At 47.3% G+C, this 17,761-nt stretch overlaps 1 long non-coding RNA gene across 1 annotated transcript in view; it reads right to left on the bottom strand.

The window, feature by feature from the left end:
- The window catches only part of LOC147434488 (uncharacterized), a 52,904-nt gene extending 36,306 nt beyond the window's left edge, over positions 1-16,598 (bottom strand). The window contains exons 1-2 of the long non-coding RNA XR_015185245.1: positions 16,442-16,598; positions 16,063-16,194 (exon numbers count right to left, since the gene is read on the bottom strand). This is a non-coding gene — a long non-coding RNA (uncharacterized LOC147434488). The remainder of the gene's footprint in view (positions 1-16,062; positions 16,195-16,441) is intronic.
- Between the last annotated feature and the right edge of the window lie 1,163 nt (positions 16,599-17,761).

The raw sequence follows: 17,761 nt of genomic DNA, 5'->3' as shown, positions 1-17,761 counted from the left end.
CGCGGAATTGTAGGAGGTTCTCATGCTACCAGCTGTCCAGAAGGTTTTGGAAAGAATCAAGAATCCGCAAGGAACAAACGCCAATGAGCGTCGGGGAAATCTTGTTGATGGTAACAACCCGCAAGAGGAAAAGAAGTGCCGAAGCGCACAAGGGATCTCCGGATCGGAACAAATGGCCTTCCAAGAGCAAGAAACAGCCTTCTATTAGTCGCATAGACTTATAGAGCGGGTATGCTCAGATAAGCATCGCCCTAAGGATGTCCATAAGACCGTCTTTCACACCACCTTTGGACTTCATGAATTTTTGGTCGTGCCTTTCAACTTGACCAATGCTCCTGCCACATTCAATCAAATGATGGATTGCATTTTCAACCCACACTGAGCTTTTACAAGAGTGTTCTTTGATGACAACCAAGGATGGATCCCGCCAAGATCCAAGTGGTACAAGATTGGCCAACTCCCAGTACGGTACATGGTGTACGTAGCTTTTTGGGATTGTGTTCCTACTATCGGAGGTTTATCGGAGGTTTATCGGAGGCTTGTCTCAAGTAGCAGGACCACTCCATGAGCTAACAAGGAAGAAGATCCCTTTCAAATGGGGATCGAGACAACAAGGGGCCTTTGATAGGCTAAAGTATTTATTAAGCCATGGACTTATTTTGATAGTGTGAAACTTAAGGAAACCGTTCAAGGTTCATTGCGATGCTTCAGGAGAGAGCATCAATGCAATGCTTAACCAAGAAACTCATGCAGTGGCTTATGAAAGTAGACTGCTTAAGAATGCAGAATTACATGCCTCATGGTTGTAATTCACACCTTGTCTAATTGGAAGCATTATCTTCTAGGAGTGAATTTTTTGATCAAAACCGATCATCACAGTTCGCGGTATTTTCTAACACAACGGAAACTATCTAAGAAGCAAATGAGATAGGCCAACTTTTTGTCCGTGTTTCACTTCCAGATCCATCATACGGCTATGAGTAAGAATGTGGTTGCAGACGCATTTTCTAGACGGTGGAGAGGGGGAACGAGGAACACACCCGACACACAGTACAAGGCTCCCTATAGCTTAGGGTATCTACAGCACCCCTAACCTCTCGAATAACACCTTCAAATAAGCTAATTTACACTAACAGAACCACCTTTGCACACAAAACAATAACCTCCTACTCTACAAAAACACCACTCAGCACGAATGCACCTATACAGCTCAACTCACCCTTCCCGACTCACACAGCACCCCGATTCTGCCCTCTTTGCAACACGTTGCAGGCACACACCTTCGCAAGCATCGACATGCACACAAAGAGCGACATTTAACGTCTATGTCAGGCCGAAATCGGCCTATGAGACAAATCAAATGTACATGGTGTGTATGTCATCCGTCTATCGGAAAGACAAATGAAACAAAACTGATACAAAACTGAACTGAATGTAGGTAGGTAGGGGAGTATCTGAGGAGGGATGGAGCTCTATCTCTAGGGGTATATGCATGTCTATATGCTCAAGGTAGTACAATCATGAGAATGAGAATGCATCAAGCTATCTAGCTCCATCCTGTACAAATGGGGGGATGTAAGATGTGGTACATGGGCGGGGCTGGTGCCAAGGCTACCCGGATGAAAGCTGTCGGGTCGGCCCTCATCTGAGCTACTCGCTCCTCAGTGGCACGGCGCTCCCGGGCTCGGATCTCCTCGATCTGTCGGTGGTGGGAGCTCGCGCCCCTGTAGCCTGTGACTCGTGGTCGTCGTCTAGCTCGGCTCACCTCCGCCTGTGGGAGTGTCACTCCCCTCTGGGTGTCTGGTGAGGGAGGGGCGGCAATCCTCTGAAAGAAGTCTGTGAGCTGCGACTGTCTCCCCTCTGTCTGTGTAGCTGTGCGTGGCTGTAGTAGTGTGTCCCGATGGCTCTGTATCTCTAGTAAGAAGCGTCCGAGCTGTCTCTGATCTCGAGAGTCCATGATCTCTCGGAGAGTGGGCTGTCCTCTGAATAAGGCCTCATACCTGCCTCTGATCTCAGTGTATGCTCTGCATCTACTATCTCCTTGCTCAATACTACTAAGCCTTTGCCCCACTTTCTTGTGTCGCTTCTCCCCATCTAGAGAAAAAGAGGAGGATGGGGAGAAGCGACACAAGAAAGTGGGGCAAAGGCTTAGTAGTATTGAGCAAGGAGATAGTACGATCAATTTTGCAGCTCCAACGGAAAACCTCCAATACACAGGCTTATAGACCTTCAAAAAATCCTCCTGGTAAAAAAGCCCCTAAAATTCACACTCATCCCCTTTTATAGAGGGGGCTACGGCCAAAAAAACGAAAAAAAGGAGAGCTTCCTCATCTCGTGCAATCAACTTGATATTATTTTAGTATCTTCCTTGCTTTGCATACATTTGGCTGACCCTTTTTGGAAATTCTTGCATGGTGGATACACTGGTTTGTCTGGCCTCTTGAAACTGCACTCTAGGCCACCTTTTGACATATGGCACCCCCATTAGGCGGGCTCTTTGAACTCTCTCTCTCTCTCTCTCTCTCTCTCTCTCTCTCTCTCTCTCTCTCTCTCTTTCCACCATGGGACACCTCTCTATTTCATGCTGGGGAGGGACTAGCGATATCGCTAGTGCCCTCCTCCCATTGCTCTCAAAAAGGGGCCGCGGGATTGAGCCCCTACCGCCTGCCACGTCACCTACTGCAGGCGCTCAGCCAGAACTGTCAGCCATCGGCTACGGCCACTGCGCCGCCAAGTGCCCGCCAAAACTGCCGCCCGCGGCCTCCTGCACCACCAGATCCGCGCCTAACTGCACCCGTGCAGCGCCAGGTTTTCACGCCATCGCCACAACACGCAAGGAGCTCTCTCCTACGTGATACCAAATGGGAGACCCCCTTTGGGTTAAATATCCTCCGTTTGCGAGCTGCAGCCCCCCATGTGGGATTTATCACCGCAACGTGGTTCCCTCTTGGGTGGCCACCCCTCAAGCCTCAAAAAGTTCAAAATGCTTTTTTTTTCAATGACAACCCTCTTTTGGTGACCCTTTTGCCCGGTCTACCCTTTGCTGCCTGGTGATCCAATCTCCGAGCCGCAAAGCCCAAGCAAAAAAGCACATGATTGGCTTTGCACTCCTCCAACTTTGCCGCGCTTCAAGATTCTCCTAGACCCCGAACCAAGGCCGCAAAAACGCTCAACTTCATCTGCAACCAATCTCGAGCAACTTCACCCAATCTTTGTCCGGCCATAACCTGCAGTCCGTAACTCTGTTTGACGAGCAGTCAATTCCTGCTAGCTCCATACACCGCATAGCACCTTCTCGAACTCTGTCGAGGCCCAAAAAAACCCAAATGGCACGATCTTCAATGCAGTCAAGTGGACTCGAACCCGGCCCCCGCCAAAACTTCAAATGACCGTAACCAGTAATTTATAGCTCCTATCTGTAATCCGAAAAGACGGGCATGCTCCATAATTCAAGCACTACGTGGCTATACACTGACATCCACCTAGGCCAACTGTCCCCAGTTGCCCTGTCCGATGAGGATCTGCAATGCACTGCACCTTCAAACTCGAATATCTTAGGCTCTGTATCTCTGTTTAATGAGCCGTCTGGACCTGCTTCTTCAACACTTCAACCTCTATATTTCTAGGCCCAAAGATTGTACCTTGAACTTCTCTCATTTGCTACCCAAATTGACCCCTTTGTGAGCCCTCCCTTGCCTATAAACCACATCAGCCATACATCTCCACTGCTACTTGCTTGCCCAAGATATTTGTAGCTGCTCTAGCCCTTTGCCATGCTTCAGCTAACCTGTATATACCTGCCCATGCCATCTTGCCCATGCCATCTTCTACGGTCGACCAACTTTGGCTGCACCATCATTGCCAATCTTGAAATGTAGCATACGCATTCACCAATCCAAAAGGCATCCTGCGGTAAGCAAAGCACTCCCATGGAGAGATGAAGGTGGTCTTCAAGTGATCCTCCAAAGCAATACCAATCTGAAAATACCCTGAAAAGCCATCCATGATAGAATAGCGCTCATATCCTGCAACCTGGTTTAGAATTTCGTCTTGAAATGGCAAGGAGTAGTGGTTTTGCTTGGTTGCAGCATTCAAGGACTTATAGTCTACACATACCCGCCACTTCCCATTCTTCTTTGGAGTAATGACAATAGGGGAAACTCGCTCAGACTCCTTCACTGGATAGATAATACCTGTCTCGAGCAACTTGTTGACCTCTTGCCATAGAGCCTCCTTTTGAATATCTCCCAACCTCCTTAGCTTCTGTGTTTTTGGCATGTACCCGTCTTTAAGTAGGATCCGATGCTCCACTCCTTTAGCTCCTCTCAAATCTTTATACTCCGTCACAAATAAATTGGGATACGATACACATAGATCCATATAGCCTTCTTTATCCTGCTTGGTTAAATCTGCACCTAGCATATCTTCCACCTCCTTAACCTTTAGACTACAAACCGGAGCTTGCATACCTTTACTTGCACGAGCAGAATCTATGGTGACTCCGAACCAATGCGTATCCAACTTCAATAAGTCTTCATCACTCTCTTCCTCTGACACTGGTGGACCCTTCATCATAAATCGACTCAGTTTCATATTCGTAACTGGTGCTAGAATCCCTGTTATCACTTCTCGCTGTTGGATGAAAACGGCTTTCCCTGGTCTTTAGGTCAAGTACGATCTTCCCTCCATTCTCCCGATCTGGTAGGTCAAATACCCTTTTTTCCAATCCTGCTTGGCCCCAATTGCCAACAACCATGGCCTCCCCAATATAATTGGGTAAGCATTTTCACCTGCCTTCATGACAAAGAAATCAATTAAGCATTCAATTTCCAAGACCTTTACCTTCACAGCCTACGCCACTCCCAAACGTCGAGCTTTGGCATGGTTGGCCATCCTCATTCGCACATTGGACCTGACGACACCTTTAATACCAATATCTTTCATAGGAGACTCGGTGATCACACAGACCTGGGCACCACCGTCAATATATGCTTGCACATGCTTCTTCTTTAAAGCAAAACCTCCACCATTGGAAGCACATTGATCGGATTCCCCACCCTCAAGGCTACATTCTGTACAGCATGCACATCTCCTCCTACTCGAAGAAGCCTCGTGCTGACACTGGTTGACCACTGCCTCCTAAATTTAGGGTTTAATGCAAACAGCTGCCCAAAAGTGATGTTAGCTTTCTGACTTTGAACATCTCTTACCAGGTCGTATTTAAGATTACCGCGTCCCAACTGAAAATCCTTCCGTGTAATCTTCCGTCTTCGTCTTCTCTTGCTTGGCTCTGGCTGCTCTCGACCTTCGTTCACCTTCTCTTTTCCCTTCCTTGCTCTAGTTTCACTTCCGTCTTGGTCTCTCTTTGGCCTCTTGCTCTTTTGTTGGTGACCTCCTGCTTGTCAACACTAATAATATTAACCCTTTGCACTTCATCATTACCTGACAAAGCTTCCTGTACTTGGTTTTCAACTGCTTGATGCTCCCTCTAACCGTTAAGCTGCGCCTGACCCCTGCCTCGACCAAACAGAGGATACAAACCGCCCCTTTCCCTCAGTGGATGAGGGCAATTTGGAGCATAGTGGCCCTCCTCTCCGCAATTATAACACCTGCCAAGCAATTGCCTAGCTCTGCCTCTTCTTGTCCTTGGCTGGCCTTTGTCCATAACACTTAAACGCAATTCCTGCATTTGCTCAGATAAATCTTGAACTGTACATACCCATGTTGAGGAACGGTTGCCACCCCTCGATTCGTCTGATTCTCTACTTGAACTTCTTCCCTCGGACTTGAGGTAGGATTGGGAACCATCGTTTCGTATCCCAACGCACCTTGCTCAATCTTCTTTTTAATTTTCCGGCTCTTTGCCCGTGCAATAGCAACAGCTCCGTTGTAATTCTCCGAGCTCTCAAAAACCACCATTTCACAAACTTTGGGATGCAAACAAGCCATAATTTTTTCCACCACCATTAGCCAATTGCATGGCAACTGCAAAGTCTCTCCAGCATTCCTCGAAGCGGCTGAGGAAAACACCGAACTCCTCGTCCACATCTTGCTTCAAATTCTACAATTTTGTATCCAGATTGACGAGGGATACCTCTTTACAAAAATCATGCAGAAAACAGGCCCGCAATGCCGGCCGCATAAGTCTTGGCTCCCCTTCCAAGGCATAGAACCATGTCTTTGCTCTTCCCCGCATCAGCAGCGGAATCGTCTGCATCTTGCTATCTTCATTTGGCATATGCAATGATAGCATATACAACTCGAAATCGGCCATCCACTCCTCTGGATGTCCTTTTCCGGTGAAAATTGATCCATAATTGCGCGCTGCCATCTCTCCTTGATGGAAACAACCTTCTTTGATCAAAACCGACAAGCAATCAGTTGCTCCTCAGTGGGGGTCGCCAAAAGATGGAGAGGGGGAACGAGGAACACACCCGACACATAGTACAATGCCTCCTTATAGCTCAGGGTATTCCCAGCACCCCTAACCTCTCGAATAACACCTTCAAATAGGCTAATTTACACTAGCAGAACCACCTTTGCACACAAAACAACAACCTCCTACTCTGCAAAAACACCACCCAGCACGAATGCACCTATATAGCTCAACTCACCCTTCCCGACTCACACAGCACCCCGATTCTACCCTCTTTCCAACACACTGTACGCTACAGGCACACACCTTCGCAAGCATCGACATGTGCACAAAGAGCGAGAGAAAAAGAGGGGGATGGGGAGAAGCAACACAAGAAAGTGGGGCGAAAGCTTAGTAGTATTGAGCAAGGAGATGGTAAAATCGATTTTGCAGCTCCAATGGCAAACCTCCAATACACAGGCTTATAGACCTTCAAAAAATCCTCCTCGCAAAAAAGCCCCTAAAATTCATGTTCATCCCCTTTTATAGAGGGGGCTAAGGCCAAAAAAAGAACAAAAGGAGAGCTTCCTCAGCTCGCACAATCAACTTGAGATTATTTTAGTATTTTCCTTGCTTTGCATACATTTGGCTGACCCTTTTTGGAGATTCTTGCATGGTGGACACATTGGTTTGTCTGGGCTCTTGGAACTGCACTCTCGGTCACCTTTTGACATATGACACCCCCAATGGGCTCTCTCTCTCTCTCTCTCTCTCTCTCTCTCTCTCTCTCTCTCTCTCTCTCTCTCTCTCTCTTTCCACCATGGGACACCTCTCTATTTCATGCCAGGGAGGCACTAGCGATATTTCATGCCAAGGAGGCACTAGCGATATCCTCCCATTGCTCTCAAAAAGGGGCCGTGAGATCGAGCCCTTATCGCCTGCCACGTCACCTACTGCAAGCGCTCAGCTAGAAGCGCCTGCCACCGGCTACGGCCACTGCGCCGCCAAGTGCCCGCCAAAACTGTTGCCCGCGGCCTCCTACGCCACCAGGTCTACGCCTAACTCCACCCGTGCAGTGCCAGGCTTTCACGCCATCGCCACAACGCGCAAGGAGCTCTCTCCTACATGATACCAAATGGGAGACCTCCTTTGGGTTAAATATCCTCCATTTGCGAGCTGCAGCCCCCCATGTGGGATTTATCACCGCCACGTGGTGCCCTCTTGGATGGCCACCACTCGAGCCTCAAAAAGTTCAAAATGCTTTTTTTTTTTCAATGACAACCCTCTTTTGGTGACCCTTTTACTCGGTCTACCCTTTGCTACCTAGTGATCCAATCTCCGAGTCGCAGAGCCCGAGCAAAAAAGTACATAATTGGCTTTGCACTCCTCCAACTTTGCCGCACTTCAAGATTCTCCAAGACCCCGAACCGAGGCTGCGAAAACGCTAAACTTCATCTGCAACCAATCTCGAGCAACTTCACCCAACCTGCAGTCCGCAACTTTGTTTGACGAGCAGTCAATTCCTACTAGCTCCATGCACCACATAGCACCTTCTCGAACTCTGTCGAGGCCCAAAAAAACCCAAATGGCACAACCTTCAATGAGGTCAAGTGGACTCGGGAACGATGTGCGGAGTTTTACACTCCATGTGCAGACGGAATTGAGAGCTCGCCTCTCGCAATTTCCGCCACAGGAAGGACTTGACCATCGAGTCTAAGAATTAGAACAGAGGGATTAGCCAGTTCTTATGGTTGTTAAAAAATTCTCCCTAATAAAGATTCTCATTATGGGAGTGGGGACCAACCCATCTTTTGGTCCCCAATATTGTGTGGATCTTCTCCCTCGTCTCTTCTAGTTGAAAGTTTATTTATTTTCAGCTTGTTGATTATCCGTGTGCGCTCCTGTTTGTGATACTACTGATTGGCCTAGAGCCCATACAACAGCACCTTACATCATAGCCGGTGTCACCAAAGTGTCAAAGAGCCACCCTTTGTGCGAGGCTCCTAAAAGTGTGTTGAGTGGCATCTTTGCTCTAGCATAGCCAATGCTGCATATCCTCTGGTAAGCCTATCTGTGGCAGCCATGGTGAAGCACCTAGGAGATTGGCGAAGGTAACCCCTCTCCCTCCAACTGTTGTAAAAATTGTACCATGTCTGACTCCTCCGGATGTGTGGAAGATGATGACCTTGGTTTTGCTAAGGTTCAATGTCATACCTTGCTGTGTGAAAATCATCAAGGGCGCCAAGATGGCACTATAGCCCCTCATGTGACTGGGTTTTGTTTCTTGGCAACCCTTATAAAATGCCCCCGCCCCCCCCCCCCCCCCTCACCCCTGTCCTTCACAATTGCAACAAGCCTCGACTCTCTCTCTCCCTTGCTCTCAAGCTCTCTCCCTAGGGCTTGCCCTCAAGCTCTCTCCCTTGCTCTCAAGAAGTGAAGCCACTCTCTCAAGCTCTCAGGGAGTCGAGCCTCTCCCTCAAGCCCTCTCTTTGAAGCTCTCTCTCTCTCAAACCCTCAAGGATCAAGCTCTCTGCTGACACTTGGCCTACAGTCACTGGTCATGATCCGACTTGTCAGCGATGTACCTTACAGCGTGAGTATTTGAGGTACTATTTTTGGGTTTGTCCATATGCTCAGCCAGGGTGGAGGGGAGTTTGTTGTTTGTTGATTAGAGTGGGTTTGTGACGTGGGGGGGAGTTGGATAGCTTTTGCAATTTCTAGGGTCACACACCTTTTCCCAAGGCTCAAGTCTTCATGCTTACTTCCTTAGGATATAGATTGGGCATTCTAGAGATGCTTCAAGATGGAAGTCATCCAACTGGACTTTTACCAACAGGATACAATTTATACTACGATTTGCGGCATCCGATGCGTAGAGAGAGAGAGAGAGAGAGAGAGAGAGAGAGAGAGAGAGAGAGAGAGAGAGAGAGAGAGAGACCTTGCTAACCCTTGTGGGGTACCTCGCCATCCCACGTCAAACAGATTGGGGGGCAGATACAACAGACCACCACCCGCAAAAACAACTACGAGCTAGCTACCTGCAAAATGACAGGCATGTCCGACTAGTACAATTGCTTAAGCAACATTGGTTGTGTAAACTATAAATAGAAATACACAATTACCTTCTTTGAGATATGCGGTATCTGTGTACCGCCATGGGGGCAAAAGAGCAGCAGCAAGGGATAGGGCAGTGCAAAGGGGGGTGTGTAGGGAGGGCTAACAGGAATGCAAGATGGCAAGGTTAGGATAGGAAAGGGATCGCTCACAGATTTTGCAAGGAGCAGAGGGGAGTGTGCAGGGAGGGCTGGCAGGAATGCGAGATGACAAGGTTAGGGTAGGCAAGGGATTGCTCATAGCACATATGATCTAGGCCATATATGCTTTACATGAGCAAATGCCAGGACGGGTTAGATGCCCAAGAGGACTCTCAGATTCCATTGCTAGCACCATTGGTGTGAAGCAAGGGTGTCCCTTTCATCCGCGCTGTTTGGGCTCTACATCGATGAGATCTCTGATTTTGTACTCAAAGCTGGAGGACAGAGGGCAGATCTGGCAGGTACCCCAGTACATATTATGCTTTAGGTTGATGATGTCTGGATCTGAATCTACCCCTTTGGAGCTTGGGGACATCTACCCATTTTCTGCCGTTCCAGCCGTTCCACTCTATTCCGGTTCAAACATTCCGGTACCAGCTTGTCATCCAGAACGCCCTGCCGTTCCAGGACGTTCCTTGCAACTCTGACGGGCCGAAACGCCGTTCCGGCGTTCCAGACCCGTGGGAACACATTCCATGGTAACTATGCCATGTGGCCCTCAAAGCACTTCCCCGAGTTAGTTGTCCCGGTGAGGATGGTTTGACTCCCAGTTTTTTCTTGGAGTACTGGGACTTGCTTGGCTAAGACCTTTGCAACGCTTTTAAATACATCTTGCACACAGGAAAGATGACAGCACGAGTGAGGGCTTGATCTACCTCATTCCCGAGGAGGGTGGCTCCTTGGATGAGATTCGGCAGTGGCGGGCCATCACTATCCTCAACTCAGCCTACAAAACTCCAGCCAAGGCTCTAAGTTTGAGGATTCAGCCACTTCTAGAGAGCATTATACATGGGACCCAGACAGGTTTTGTAAAGGAGCGCAGTATCCTTGACAACATCTTCACTTTTTGGGAGGCGTCTGCCCTTGCGCGCATCCGAGGTGAGGATTTGGTGACACTTATTCTCGATTTTGAGAAGGTCTATGACAGAGTTGATGTTAGGTGCAGCGGAATGAATGTTTGCGCTTTGCTCAAGATGAGTGCTCCAAACTGTGCTCAAGGTTCCTTTCGTTCTTAGGGAAGGTAGAGCCTTCCGTTCTTAGAAAGAGAATGCTATGATCACAAACAAAGTGAATGGACACTGTGCGTGCAAGTATATGAGACTGAGGGATAGAGAGAGAAGAGAGATACGACACCAGAGACGTAAAATCCTCCTCCGAAGGCCCCACTCTCGTCGGCGAGAGTGGTCTACTTATGATTGCACAATCAGGTACAAACTGTATGCATGGGACTAATGCAAATCTAGGCTATGTTGACGATGACGACAAGGACGACGACACCGACAGAAGGGCTGAAATCTGCAATCTTCTACTGCTGTCCAAAAACGCTATGGGCTGAAGTCTGCTACAGTCCAAAATGCTGATTTGGGGGCTGTTTCTGTGGGTCTTTGTCGCTGAAAATCTGCAGGTTTAGGGCTGAAAACTGAGGTTTCTTAAGGCTGAAAACTGATGATCTTTCCGGGCTGAATCTGCTGCTTCTTTAGGACTGAATTTGCAAGTCTTTTATTGCTGAAAACGCTGCAAAGTGTCTGCTGAAAATCGCCATGCTTCTGGTGTCAAAAACGCTAGGCCAATGTGTCTCCGCAAAAACGCTAGGTGCTGTGCTTCGGTGGCGAGGATGCTGATGCAAAAATGCTATGCATTGGGGTCTTCTGTGGCGATGATCTTCTTCAAAAACGCTAGGGGAAGGGAGTTTCTGGCGATACAATGCTGATGCAAAACGCTAGGGGAGGTTCTTGCTTGGAGGGAAGTACCGCCAAGTGGTCTTGTTGAGAAGTTGCCTGCTGAGCTTGGCTCCTGTTGCCTCTTCTACATTTTAGTGCTAGCTTTGGTTTGCTTATATACAAACTTACTCAATTTGCCCTACCTACTTTCCAACAAAAGTCACTTAAAAATAATAAGTAAAAAATGTCAAAAATAGGTAAAATAGGCTAAATGTACTGGAAAATTCCCCTAACTGATTCTGATGGATTCTGATGGGAATGCTTATGATCATGCTGTGTGCAACCAGAGGATATGCATCTACACTAAGTGATTGGACATGCACGGTCTATGAATAGACTCACAAAAGTGCCAGATCACTTTTAATCTAGACTGACTGGACTGACTGAACCCCGATCATGCTGTAGCTTGTCCACGGACACATAGGGTTGGATGTGTCACGTGACAGTTGACTAGGACTTCTTGGAGGACACTTTACGCAAGATGGGCTTCTCAGATGCTTGGATCAGAGGTGTGTCATCTCTCTACAGACGTGCACATAGTCATGTGCTTTTGGCAGGAGGTAGAGGAGACCGTTTTATGCTCACGCCTCGCTCAAACAGGGCTGTCCTCTAGCCCCCTTCCTCTTTTTGTTCTATGTTGAGACGATGAGCAGATTCTTGGTTTCACAGCAGGTTTGTCTACATGGCTTAGTGCTCCCTATTCGGGGCGATGAGCTATTTGATGTTGAGTTTGCAGACGACTTAGCTTTGTACTTGGAGGGCCAGGAGGCCAACCTGTACAAGTGTGAGCAAGCTCTAGAGACGTTTTGTTGTGCATCAGGCGCACTAATCAACTGGAGGAAGACAGTGGCTTTTTGGGTTGGCAGTGCTCCTACGCCTGATTGGCTGTCAGGTGAGGGTTTTAGATGGGTTCCCCCAGGGACCGCAGTTCGTTACTTGGGCTATCGGGTTGGCCTGGACTTGTCTCTTGAGCAGCAGATTGCTCCGCTCCTCATGTCCATCAGGAGGAAGTTGCTACATTGGAGTTTGGCACAACTCTCTTTGGCAAGCAAAGTTGTAGTGGCCAACCAGGTGTTGTTGGCTACTATGTGGTATATTACATCTTGTTGGATCTTTTCAAGCTCCTACATCAGCCAGGTAGAGAGGCTATCAGAAACTTTCTTTGGTTAGGACGCGACACTCAGATAGCCCAAGCCAAAGTAGCCTGGCAGGTCATCACTCTACCTTGTTCTCAGGGGGAGGTTGGGGATCATAGACCCAACACAGCAGAGCAGAGCCCTTCTTGGGAAGTTTGTTGTCAAAGATTGCTTCCAAGGGAGGAGTCCTGGAAGGAGTTTTTGCTTCAGCGGCTTAGAGCTCGAGTGCCTCAGACAGGAGGCGCTTGGAGACCTTTCACAAGATGGATCTTTACAGAGATGCGCAGAGTTGGTCTGAGCAAGGACTAGAAGATCGTTTTGCTGTGAGCCTGCTTCGCTATTGGAGGGAGAGGCCTAGAGCAACACAAGCCCACTTGCACATAGGAGCGCTTGAGACAGCCCCTTGTTTGGAATCCCATGGTCAGCACTCAAAGAGGTTGGTAGGCCTCATGTTTCTTGTCCCATGGCAGAGGGTCCAACACACACTCTAGGTGACTGGCTTCAGTTCTCAGGTTTGCCAGAGGAGTTACAGAGCATCCAACTTGCAAGGCATGAGAGGGGTGCAGAGCATGTGTCAGGACATCACAGAAGCAATACCAGCTAAGTGGCTCACACCTCTAGAGACAGCAGCTCCCAGATGGATGGTGGCCTTCACGCGACTGGAGGTACTCATTGCATTTCGAACTTACTCAAAGACTGTACCCTCCATGTTCTTCGAGATACAGGGCGAGGGTCGACTAAACAGTCTCAATAAAGGCTCCACAGGTTGCAAAGTGTTGTTTTCAGAGGATCCGAGTAGTGGGCATCTACGGGAGGACTTGTGTCATCGATCCTGACTCAGCAGCTCTTGAGACAGGCTATTGGAGGCTTTGAGCTTGGAAGAGATGTCCACTGGCACTAGTGCAGTGGGATCCTGGAGAGTGGTTTTGGAGGGGCACTTTCTCCTCGGCCGACCATCCAGGGGTCCCTTTCTTTTAGTATACTGTTAGACTGTGCACATAGAGCTAAAGCAGTGGGGAGCTGGCTTACATAGTTGCTATTTAGCAGCATGTGCAGCTTGTGACCATCCTTTGGATAGTCAACGTAACTGTCCGTGGGACTGCCCTATTTGCTTCGGGTCCTTCGACTGATGCCAGCTCTTTCCAGTGTCCACAGCACGACAGTACTTTTGGGGCAGCTAGTTGGTCCACTCTACGGGCCCTACACTTCAGTTTGAGCTATTCTCCACCAGCAGGATGATAGTGATATATGGGGGTCGACCTACACTCCAGCCTACTACAGAGCTTACCCCACAGGAGTGGTGCAGTGAGACAAAGGTGTGGTGGGAGCTCGTCTGTGGCCTGACACTCCGGTTCATTTGGCGGGCCCGCTGCTTCCACATCTTCGAGGCTCGCCTTGTGCCACAAGCGAAGACTGTTCGAGATTTTTGACTGGAGTTGATCCATACTCTTAGAGGACAGTTCGAGAGACTTCAAGGCAGCTCTGACCGCATGCGAGAGCGCAGAGAGGAGTTCCTTCGAATCTGGCACCCTGAGCCTTTCTTCACCATGGTCTCTCCAAATATGGCTATACGACCAGATATAAGGTTCATATAGATTTGTGAAGCCCTGGATAGAGTACTTACCGTTAATTTAACTTGTTATCAACTTCTTCCACTTGACTTGATTGCACTTCTGTCAAGCTTTCAATTCCTTGTTTGCAACCTGATTCCTGTATCGGTTTTAATCAAGTTAGCTATTCTTTCACAAAGACTGTACAATTTTTGCTAACTATTGTGATTGGTCTATGTGTATCTCTTCAAATTGAGCTAGGTGAGTCAGCAATTGAGATTAACTAATAGAAGGATCTTTTTCTCGGAAAAACAAAAAGGCCTCCAACTAGATGAGCTTTTAGATAGGGCAACGAGACAGAACTGTCAGCAGTTGCCTCACAATTATTTTCCAGAACGCAAACAAACAACTCTCAGTCATCTCAGAGTGAGAAACCAGGCCCCTCACCCCACACCTACCCCTGTGTGGACATCTCTCACTACATGGAATAAATCATGAGTCCTCTTGCACTTAAATGATCATTGATCAAGGTACAGAAACGATGTGTGTATAAGGCAATAGCTTCATGCTTTTGCGTAGAGTCACACAAGTTCACAACCTATGTTCATCTGCAGGAGGATGCTGTGTGGGAGCAGCAATTTGTTTCATGCTCTAGGAGCAACACTTGCACACAGGAGGGGGGCTAGGTGTTGTTGCAACCTGCTTGACTGGCAGTTTTAAAAGTTGCATTTGGTACTGGGGAAAAACAGGGTTGTATATGAAACGCAACTACAGACTTTGTGCTTTCAAGTTTCCCGTCATCAACCATTGTATTCTGGCACTATGGCAAGCTCAGCAAAATACTTAACGGAAATCAGAAATAAGGATGCCAGCATCCTCGATCAGAAATAAGGATGCCAACATACGCCTTGTCGTTCAGCACTTTGCTATCAGAGAAACCAACTTTTGGTCCGCAACCAGCTTAGGATGGCAGCATCCGGCATTCAATTTTGCTAGGAAAAGAAATAGTTCTCAATCTATTGACGAGCAGTGTGGGGGGGCTTAAATTTCAAAACACTTGCAGCATGCAAAATCCCCAAGGTATATTCACTAGAAATGGTTTTCTTTTTGCTAGTGAAGGCTATCTATAAATAGCCACAACATGGAGATAACTGCCAAAGAAGATTGCCCATTGCTTGGTGCTGTGCATCAGAATTCAAAAGCTTAGCCCTTAACTAATTTGCACAACTGTAGTGGCACCCACGTGAGCAGTTCTTTTGCATGTCTTCACAGCCCTGAAACTTTTGTTATACTGGCCAGCTATATAGGAGGATCCACATGGATAGAGTTCATCCATGCAACAAACTTCGGAGGCCCAAGCAAAGTGGATCAATAGCCTATCTATCAGCCATCTAGATCAGAGGATCCACATGGATAGAGGAGGAGGCCTCAAGCAAAGTGGTTAAGAACTGGTTCATTTCAAAAGCTTCGTGCATGCAGGTCGTCAATGGTCACATGTACCATTTGCCTGAGACAGGAAAAAAATACTTTGTAAGCTATTCCATACTCAGCATGACCAACCTTTACAGAACAGTTCAAACAAGGATTTGCATATGATATTAAAGAAAAAGGGTCCACCACAGTTGCAAGCATGCCCTTAACCATATCTGCAATAGTTTCGTTCTCTGATAAAGGAGTTTGGCCTCCACTTATTTGTTTCTTTAAAACCACATTGCATAAACCATACATGTTTATAACTGCACAACCCTTCACAAAATAATTTCTACAACATAATTTCACATCCCCTCTCCCCTCGCCCACTCCCTTTCTCACAATGTCATCATGCATCTGTTTTCCTTATCAATAGCTCAAATCGAGGCACAGATTTTAGGGGAAAAAATTCACAATTGGCCAGAACACTTCAACTCTTTCCCTACATTCAGCTGATCTGACTATGGCAAGTGTTTTCAAGACACAGGCACAAATATAAAATCTGGAAGGACGTACACTGCTTGTTCAAAGTCCTTCGTATTTGTACTGTGCCGACGGTTGAGCCTTGTTTCACAAGAAGAAAGTTCACACCTCCGACACGACACCGCACTCTGCATACATGTCCACAAGGGCAGCGTCCAGCACAATCTTTTTCAACCACAAGCCCTATTCAATAATCTTGCAACAGATTGTGACAGCAGTACTTCTAATTGTGGCACATGTATCATAACTAAAGGCTTATTTGTGGCAAGTGGACATCATTTCAGGTGCTGATGTGCAACGATCAGAGAATTGAGCAAACTAAACCGTGCTTTGCAAGCATGCAAGGACGAGTTCTAGAAGGGCACCTTTTGAAGCAATTGAACACTAACTATGTTTCTGGAACAGATCTTACATGTAGCGCCGAGAGCATCAATCTACGACAAAGCATACTTCAGCTTCACGTTCTCCTACATTGAAGTCAGGAGAGGGAAATAGATCAACACAGAGATTGAAAGAATAGTGGGCTGCAATTTTGTGCTGGACACTGCCCTTGTGGACATGTGTGTCAAGTGCGGAAATCAGCAGCTCCGCTTTCATGGACGCCCACGCAGATGACGTTGCTCCTCTCAGATCGCCAAACCTCCAAATTCAAATTTTTGCGCAGTCACGTTGTAAATAGAAATTAACCCTAAATTTAGATTATTTTACAATTTGCTTTCTCGTTAGGGCGGTGTCACACCTGCCAAGTTTTCAGATCTGTCTCCTATGATATACCCCTACAAGAGCTCACAATAAGTATCAGACAAATTCTCATTATAATTGCCACATTGAGACTACGACAAAATCATGATCTCTTGCGAGGGAGGGAGCGCATGCCTAGCTAGGTGTGGTTGGGGGAATGGGAGTTGCCTTGCCACCAATCGCACCTAGTTAGGCATACCCTGCCTCCCTCGCAATAACTCATGATGTTGAACCCTATAGTGAAACATTATAAGAAAAGATCTCCTTTCTTGCATGGAAAATTTCAGAAACATGTTGTGCGAGGTAGAGAAGTCAAAAGCCAGAAAATCAGCGAAGGCTCTCATGGAGGCCAAACTCAGTGAAAAGATGCTTTGAACGTAATGAATTGGGAGCTTATAATTACTCATTGGAAACTTAGGGTCCTTCGAAACATTGGGCACAGGCTTGAGGAAAGATCTCCCTCGTAGGAAAAATTAAGGTAAACTAGGAGTGAACTAGTTACCACTATTTTACCTCACAATTTTTCCAAGGGGTTCGACAACAGAGATCATCTGCGATGTGCGATGCCTAATTTCATCAGGAAACGCCCCATATCTCCTAGAGACAAGGGGTGGGGCATTCTTACAATGTCCATCAACGATTCATACAATAAGAAGAATGTCTCCATAGCCTTCTCTTTCAGGTGCCCTCGTTGACTTCTTCTTGAACATGCCATGTCTTTGGTATCTTTGGTAGTTCTATTAGAACATCAAGAGGCAATCTCTTATTTACAAGGATCATGAGCACAACATGCATGGCTTCGAATGCTTCAATAAAGAGAGAAAAAACACCAATAGCATCTCCTCCTATGGTCCATGATACTTATCCCTGGTACAAAAATCCTCTCGCAAACAAAGCTAAGGTTGGAGAATATAATGAACATTACATGACTACACAAAAGAAACCATAGATAAACGAGGCTCACAGAGAGCTTTCCTATGAGTCCTTGATT

This window comes from Adiantum capillus-veneris, chromosome 19 (assembly GCF_014529385.1).
Source record: "Adiantum capillus-veneris isolate H3 chromosome 19, ASM1452938v2, whole genome shotgun sequence".
NCBI lineage: Eukaryota > Viridiplantae > Streptophyta > Polypodiopsida > Polypodiales > Pteridaceae > Adiantum > Adiantum capillus-veneris.
Note: the sequence above shows the minus strand (reverse complement) of the source record. Positions and strands in the feature narration are given on the sequence as shown.